Source organism: Saimiri boliviensis, chromosome 14 (assembly GCF_048565385.1).
Source record: "Saimiri boliviensis isolate mSaiBol1 chromosome 14, mSaiBol1.pri, whole genome shotgun sequence".
In the NCBI taxonomy this organism is placed as follows: Eukaryota; Metazoa; Chordata; class Mammalia; order Primates; family Cebidae; genus Saimiri; species Saimiri boliviensis.
The window spans coordinates 26,885,153-26,892,241 of record NC_133462.1 but is presented as its reverse complement, the minus strand read 5'-3'; the positions used below and the strand labels follow the sequence as shown (position 1 = coordinate 26,892,241).

Genomic DNA, 7,089 nt, shown 5'->3' with positions numbered 1-7,089 from the left:
CTAAAAGAAACAATAAAAACACATTACTTCAATTGCTAGACTCAGATAAGTACACTTTACAAATCTAACATATAAAATTATACAAACTACAGAAGTGAGATGTCATAGTAAAATACTACAAGCTGTAATTTCTTCCTGGATGTATAAATGTAACAAACACATACCAAAATCCATTTGTAAAATATTTCTAAGTGTGTTAAGTGTGTGAAGGACCCCAGGTGAGCCCAGTGTAAAGAGCCACACAGAAGAAACAGAAAAGTCTGTTTCTTATACCCAACACAGGTCCTCCACCTCTTCAGTGTAACACTGTGCCTTTAAAAGTAAATTGCGCTGGGCGTGGTGGCTCAAGCCTATAATCCCAGCACATTGGGAGGCCGAGGAGGGTGGATCACGAGGTCAAGAGATCGAGACCATCCTGGTCAACATGGTGAAACCCCGTCTCTACTAAAAATACAAAAAATTAGCTGGGCATGGTGGCACGTGCCTGTAATCCCAGATACTCAGGAGGCTGAGGCAGGAGAATTGCCTGAACCCAGGAGGTGGAGGTTGCGGTGTGCCCAGATCGTGCCATTGCACTCCAGCCTGGGTTAACAAGAGGGAAACTTTGTCTTAAAAAAAAAAAAAAAAAAAAAAAAAAGTAAATTGCCAGCTGGGTTTGGTGTTGCATATCTGTAATCCTAGCATTTTGGGAAGGTGACAGGGATGGATCACGAGGTGAGGAGTTGAAGATCAACCTGTCGAAGATGGTGAAACCCCATCTGCACTAAAAATACCAAAAATTAGCTGGGCGTGGTTATAGCACCTGTAATCCCAGCTACTCAGGAGGCTGAGGCAGAGAACGGCTGGAGTCTGGGAGGCAGAGGTTGCAGTGAGCTCAGATCATGCCACTGCACTCCAGCCTGGGTGACAGAGTGAGACTTTGTATTTAAAAAAAAAAACAAAAACCAAGAACAAAACCAATCAAAAACCAATAAAGTAAATTGTCAGAAAGGAATGCTGTCTTATTCCTATAATCTCAGCACATCAGATAAACAGGACATGAAGATTACGTGAAGTCAGGAGTTTGAGACCAGCCTGACCATCTGGGTGGACTCCCATGTCTAATAAAAATACAAAACATTAGCCAGGTGTGGTAACAGGTACCTGTAATGCTAGCTATTTGGGAGACTGAGGCAAGAGAATTGCTTGAACTGTGGAGGCAGAGACTGTAGTCAGCCAACATCATTTCACTGCACTTCAGTTTAGGTAACAGAGTGAAACTGTGTCACTCACACACACACAAAAATTTAAATTGCCAACTACTGGTTTCTTTTTTAAAAGAAAAAGAAATATACTGGCACATAAATCTTTATTTCTCACTTCTAGGGGCCTTTGCAGACACTGGTTAATGTCTCCCATGATATAAAATGCTGAAAGAAATAATGATATACGTTGGAATGACAGTTTGAGTTCACTGAGTCTAAAGATAAATGTTACAGAAGCAGAGAAAATGCAGTACCACAAACAGGAAAGAGGTGTAGCAAGTGATGACTGATTATTAAGAAGAAGTATGAATAAGCCAATTTAGTTAAACATGAAACACAAAATTTTGGATAAAACACCTCCTAAAAGCATGTTCAATAATTTCACAGAACGTCTAGCCAGCACAATTGTTTTCAGACTACACCAAGACAATACAGTATTATAAAGATCCTAAGAGGTAGTTTTTGTTAATGTCGAAATCTCAATCAAAGATTACAACGTATGGAAAATGGCCCCATCAAAAATATTATAAAATTTTCAAAAGCAACCATAAAATGCATATAAAGTATTTTTTTTCTTTTGAGACAGTCTTCCTCTGTTGCCCAGGCTGGTGTACAGTGGTATGATCTCAGCTCACTGAAACCGCTACCTTCCAGGTTCAAACGATTCTCCTGTCTCAGCCTCCCAACTATGTGAGATTACAAGTGTGTATCACCACACCCGGCTAAGTTTTTTGTAATTTTTGGTAGAGACGGGGATTCACTATCTTGGTCAGGCTGGTATTGAACTTCTGACTTTGTGATCCATCTGCCTCGGCCTCCCAAAGTGCTAGGAAGATAGGCGTGAGCCATCGTGCCTGGACCAGTAATTTTAAAAATTACAAACAAATTGAACAGACAAGGCTTGTTGTCTTATTCCTGGAATCCCAACATACTGGGAGGCCAAGGTGGGAAAATAACACGGTGGCGGGAGTTTGAGACCAGCCTGAAGCCGGGTACAGTGTCTCACATGTGTAATCTCAGCACTTTAGGAGGCTGAGACAGGTGGATGACCTGACGTCAGGAGTTTGAGACCACACTGACCAACATAGAAACACCCCGTCTCTAATAAAAATACAAAATTTAGCTGGGCATACTGGTTGATGCCTTTAACAACAGCTTCTCAGGAGGCTAAGGCAGGAGAATCACTTCCGGGAGGCGGAGTTGCAGTGAGTGAAGATCACACCACTGCACTCCAGCCTGAGCAACAAGACTTAAACTCTGTCTCAATTAAAAAAAAAAAAAAAAAAAAAAAAAAAGGGAACAGCCTAGCCAACATGGTGAAACCCCGTGTCTACTAAAAATACAAAAATTAGCAGGGTGTGGTGGCATGTGGCTATAATCCCAGCTACCTGGGAGGCTGACACAACAGAATTGCTTGACCCCAGTAGGGAAAGGTTGCAGTGAGTGGAGATTGTACCACTGCACTGCAACCTGGGAAGCAGAGCAAGACCATCTCAAATACAACATAAAATAGGCTGGGCCCGGTGGTTCATGCTTGCAATTCCAGCACTTTGAGAGGCAGAGGTGGGCTGATCATTTGAGCTCAGCATTTCAAAATCAGCCTTGTCAACGTGGTGAAACCCGTCTCTACTCAAAATACAAAAAATTAGCCAGGCTGGTTGCAGGCACCTGCTCCCAGCTACTTGGGGGACTGAGGCAAAACAATGCCTTGAACCTGGGAGGAGGAAATTGCAGTGAGCCTAGATCACACCACTGAACTCCAGCCTGGGTGACAGAAAAAGTCTCCAATTCAGAAAAACTAATAAATAAGTACAATTGAATAATATTCAGGAAGTGAAATAAAAACACGGAGAACTACCAAACATCAGAAAAAGGAGGATAACAAGAAATATTAAAATAGCAAAAAACAAAAATTGTGGATATACAAAATACAAAAAATAATTGAAAAATTTCTTAAAAAAACAGACTGGGCACAGTGGCTCACACTTCTAATCCAAGCTCTTTGGGAGGCCAAGGTGGGCAGATGATGAGGTTAAGAGACCGAGACCATCCTGGCCAACATAGTGAAAACCAGTTTTGACTAAAAATACAAAAAATTAGGTGAGCTAAGTGGCTCACACTTGTAATTCCAGAACTTTTGTAGGCCAAGGTGGGTGGATTATGAAGGCAGGAGATCAATACCATCCTGGCTAACACGGTGAAACCCTGTCCCTACTAAAAATACAAAAAATTAGCCAGGCGTGGGGGCACATGCCTATAGTCCCAGCTACTTGGGAGGCTGAGGCCTTAGAATCGCTTGAACCTGGGAGGGGAAGGTTGCGGGAAGCTGAGATCACGCCATTGCACTCGATACACACAGATATTTACATCAAACACACATATTAGCAAAATTTCAAAAATTATACATAAGTAAATTTGGGGAGTTGCAAGATGAAAATGATGTTTCATTTATAAGCATAGTCTCATGAGGTAACAAGTGCATTTATGAAAAAATCGTTTGCAGGTCAAAAGGAAACTCTGTGATATTGTTAAAGTTATAATTTTTTTAAAAAGCTCTCCGGTGGGAAAAATATCATCAGCAAAATTTTACTACCAAATAACAAGAAATCCTTGAAAATAACCAAATCCTGAGGAAGTATATTGGCACTGCATATGCCCATCAAAGATGCTGAAAGGAGTTTCTTTCACTGAAAATAGTATAGCAAGAAAACAACACAAAATCGTATGAAAGGGCCGGGCGCCGTGGCTCAAGCCTGTAATCCCAGCACTTTGGGAGGCCGAGGCGGGTGGATCACAAGGTCGAGAGATCGAGACCATCCTGGTCAACAAGGTGAAACCCCGTCTCTACTAAAAATACAAAAAATTAGCTGGGCATGGTGGTGTGTGCCTGTAATCCCAGCTACTCAGGAGGCTGAGGCAGGAGAATTGCTTGAACCCAGGAGGCGGAGGTTGCGGTGAGCCGAGATCGCGCCATTGCACTCCAGCCTGGGTAACAAGAGCGAAACTCGTCTCCAAAAAAAAAAAAAAAAAAAAAAAAAAATCGTATGAAAATATAATTTTCTGGAAAAGATAATGCACATACACAAAAAATAAAATTTCCTACTTAACATTATTATAATAGTGCAGAATATATATATATATATTTTTTTTTTTTGAGACGGAGTTTTGCTCTTGTTACCCAGGCTGGAGTGCAATGGCGCGATCTAGGCGCACCGCAACCTCTGCCTCCTGGGCTCAGGCAATTCTCCTGCCTCAGCCTCCTGAGTAGCTGGGATTACAGGCACGCGCCACCATGCCCAGCTAGTTTTTTTTGTATTTTTAGTAGAGATGGGGTTTCACCATGTTGACCAGGTTGGTCTCGATCTCTCGACCTTGTGATCCACCCACCTCGGCCTCCCAAAGTGCTGGGATTACAGGCTTGAGCCACCGCGCCCGGCCCAGAATATATTTTTAATTATTCTCTAAAATTTAAAAGAGAAGACTATAGATATTATTATAAACATCTGTTAATGAATATACAACATAAAAACATAATTAGCAAAATCAATAACAAACGTGAAGGTAGATGTAATGATAAAGAATTTTTGGCCAGGCGCCGTGGCTCAAGCCTGTAATCCCAGCACTTTGGGAGGCTGAGGCGGGTGGATCACGAGGTCGAGAGATCGAGACCATCCTGGTCAACATGGTGAAACCCTGTCTCTACTAAAGATACAAAAAATTAGCTGGGCATGGTGGCTCGTGCCTGTAATCCCAGCTACTCAGGAGGCTGAGGCAGGAGAATTGCTTGAACCCAGGAGACGGAGGTTGCGGTGAGCCGAGATCGTGCCATTGCACTCCAGCCTGGGTAACAAGAGCAAAACTCTGTCTCAAAAAAAAAAAAAAAAAAAAAGAATTTTTGTATGAAAATGAAGTTAAATTCACCACATTCAAATATATTCTTGGATCTTTTACAAGTTTTACGTAATCCCTAAGTATTACTAAGAAAATATCTGGGTCGGTGCTGCAGCTTTCGCCTGTATTTCTAGAACTTTGGAGGCCAAGGAGGGTGGATAATGAGGTCAGGAGTTCAAGACTAGCCTGGCCAACATGGTGGACCCTGCCTCTACTAAAAATACAAAATTAGCCGGGCGTGGTGTCACATGCCTGTAATCCCCGATACTCGGGAGACAGAGGCAGGAGAATTGATTGAACCCAGAAGACAGAGGTTTCATTGAGCTGAGATCTTGCCATTGTACTCCAAACTGGGCAAAAAGAACCCCCCTTAAAAAACAAACAAACAAAAAAACCTGTTACAACAAACCTACACAAGAAATAGGCAAGTGACACAAAAATACAGGGATAATATTTATATAGGCAAACAAACAGGAAAATATTTATACTTGCAATAGACATTAGACATGTCCTATTCATATTTAATTTTCCTCCAGTGTCTTAAACTGCAGTTAAATATTGTCATATACATTTATAATGTAAATTAAAAAATGAAAACACAATTAACTGGTGTGATGAGGCATACCAAAAAATATGTAACACTAAAATATAAAATTGGAAAACAAAATTAAAACATGAAATGTAGGCAGGGCGCAATGGCTCACGCCTGTAATCCCAGCACTTTGGGAGGCCGAGGTGGGTGGAACACTTGAGGTCGTGAGTTTGAAATCAGCCTGGTCAACATGGTGAAACACCCTGTCTACTAAAAATACAGGCTGGACGTGGTGGCTCACGCCTGTAATCCAAGCACTTTGGAGGCCAAGGCAGGCAGATCACCTGAGGTCAGGAGTTCTAGACCAGGCTGACCAACATGGTGAAACCCCATCTTTATATTAAAAAATCTAAAAAAGAAAGAAAGAAAAATACAAAAATTAGTTGGGTATAGTGCCAGGCATCTGTAATCCCAACTACTTTGGAGGCTGAGGCAAGAGAATCATTTGAACCTGAAAGGTGGAGGTTGCAATGAGTCAATACTGGGCCATTGCACTCCACTCTGCCCAATAAGAGCAAAACTCCATCTTAAAAAAAAAAAAAGGAATGTTGAAATCCCTTCTCTACAAAAATACCAAAATTAGCTGGGCATGGTGGTGCACACCTATAATCCCAGTTACTTGGAAGGCTAAGGCAGGAGAACCATGTGAACCCAGGAAACGAAGGTTGCAGTGAGCTGAGATAATGTCATTGCACTTCAGCTGGGGCAACAAGAGCAAAACTCCATCTCAAAAAAAAAAAAAAAATGCTCAGAACTTCCCAATATTACTCAATTCAAAATTATTTTACTTCAAAAAGGAGATAAAAATAAAGACTTTCTGGCTTATACCTTTTTCGGCCTCAGCCCACCTGCACCCAGGTGAAATAAAATAAAATAAAATAAAATAAAATAAAATAAAAAATAAAATAAAGACATTCCAAAATAAAAAAATAAAAGGTGAGAATGTTCAACACCACTTACAGAGCCCTACCAAATATACTGCACAAGCCAGGCCACGCTGGCTCACGTCTGTAATCCCAGCACCTTGGGAGGCCGAAGCAGATGGATTGACCGAGGTTAGGAGTTTGAGACCAGCCTGAATACATGGTGCAACCCCGTCTGTACGAAAAATGCAAAAATTAGCTGAGCATGGTGGCACACAACTGTAGTCTGAGTTTCTGAAGAGGCTGAGACAGAAGAATCACTTCAACTCAGAAGGCGGAGGATGCAGTGAGTCAAAATTACGCCATTGGACTTCAGCCTGGGTGACAGAGCAAGACTCCACCAAAACAAAATACATATAGGCCGGTGGCTCAAGACTATAATCCCAGCACTTTAAGGAGGCCAAGACAAGCGATCACCTAACGTCAGGAGTTCAAGATA

The 7,089-nt window shown here is 41.7% G+C and overlaps 1 protein-coding gene across 7 annotated transcripts in view; it reads right to left on the bottom strand.

Moving 5' to 3' along the window:
* The window catches only part of LOC101049669 (uncharacterized), a 63,765-nt gene that overhangs the window by 43,190 nt on the left and 13,486 nt on the right, over positions 1-7,089 (bottom strand). The gene's annotated exons all lie outside the window — the stretch shown is intronic.